This window comes from Microtus ochrogaster, unplaced genomic scaffold (assembly GCF_000317375.1).
Source record: "Microtus ochrogaster isolate Prairie Vole_2 unplaced genomic scaffold, MicOch1.0 UNK157, whole genome shotgun sequence".
NCBI classification, from domain to species: Eukaryota; Metazoa; Chordata; class Mammalia; order Rodentia; family Cricetidae; genus Microtus; species Microtus ochrogaster.
This window is the reverse complement of record NW_004949255.1, coordinates 285,799-287,279: the sequence shown is the minus strand read 5'-3', so window position 1 is coordinate 287,279 and position 1,481 is coordinate 285,799.

The window sequence follows — 1,481 nt, the reverse complement described above, 5'->3', positions numbered from 1 at the left end:
TGGTATGTCAGTTATGTTAGGCCTTAGCCAAAGTTGGTTGACTCAACATTACAAACAAGACTTTGGGTGATTGCCCAGATAGTCAGTTGTCTCTGTCATTTGTTGCATGTTTTGGATATTTCTCGTTTGTTAAGTAATATTAACTCCCTTCTCAGATCTTTGACAGAGTTGAAGATTATATAATTATAGTTACACTCTACATTATTTAGACTCCTTGAGATAGAATGTTTAGTAAAACTTTTGTTATATGTTTCTTGCTCAATATTGTTTGTTATATTTATTATTTGTTAATATTGTATATAGTTGTATTTAGTTTGGCTCTATCTTATTTAGACAAAAAGGGGTGATGTAGGAGAGACCCAGCCAGTCACCTTGCTAGCAGGGGGCAGGGTCCCCTGAGGATATTCTTTACTTATAAAGATTGCTGGCATGCTCCCAACCGCCTCTTTTTCTGCTTTCCTATTCTCCGCGGCAACCTGTGGTTCTGTAAGTCTATTTTCCCATTAAAGCTGTATATATTATTACAATCTGTCGGCATTCATTTATGCTGATACAAGTATAAGGGCTTTGGTCCTCCTTACTCAATTCATCTGGCTTGTAACCAGCCTTCCCTGATTTATTAGCATCAGTACAAAACATACAGGATCCAGTTATTGGAGCATCATGTACAATTCGAGGAAGAATTCAAGAAGTTCTTTTTATAAGTCTACCGCTTTTTGGATAGTTGCTATTAATTTCTCCCAGAAAATTATCACAAGCCCTTTGTCATGGGTTCATTGTCTTCCCATAACTTTTTTATTTCATCAGTAGTGAAAGACACTATAATTTCTGCTGTGTCTATGCCTGCTAGTTGATGAAGTCTCAGTTTACCTTATATAATTAATTCAGAGAACTTTTCTACATAAGCTTTCAATTTTTTTACTTGGTTTGTGTGCTAAAAAGATCCATTCTAAAATAGTATCTTTTATCTGCATTAAAATTCCTGTAGGAGAAATTCTGGAAGGCAATATGACTAGAATACAATTGGATCCACCTTATATACAGGTGCCTCCTGTAATTTTTCCTCAACCATTGTCAGTTCCTTTCTGCTTCTGCTGTTAACTCTCTGGGACTATTCTAATCTTTGTCACCATCTAAGGTTTTGTTTAAATGAATTATTAGATCAGGTGTTTTCCCAACAGTCAGTCATAGACTGGAAATGTCTCCTAACAATCTCTGAAAATCATTAAGAGTCTGTAACCGGTCTCTCCTAATTTGTGCCTTTTGTGTCCTAATTTTCTGTAAGCCTATTCTGTAACCTAGGTAATTAACAGAATCTCCTCTTTGAATCTTTTCAGGAGCAACTTGTAATCCCCATTTAGGCAAAATTATCTTTACTTCCTCAAACACTCTTTCCAAAGTATCTATGTTTGAATCACATAGCAAAATGTCATCCATGTAATAGTGTATTATAGATTTAGAGAATTGCTTACATATTATTT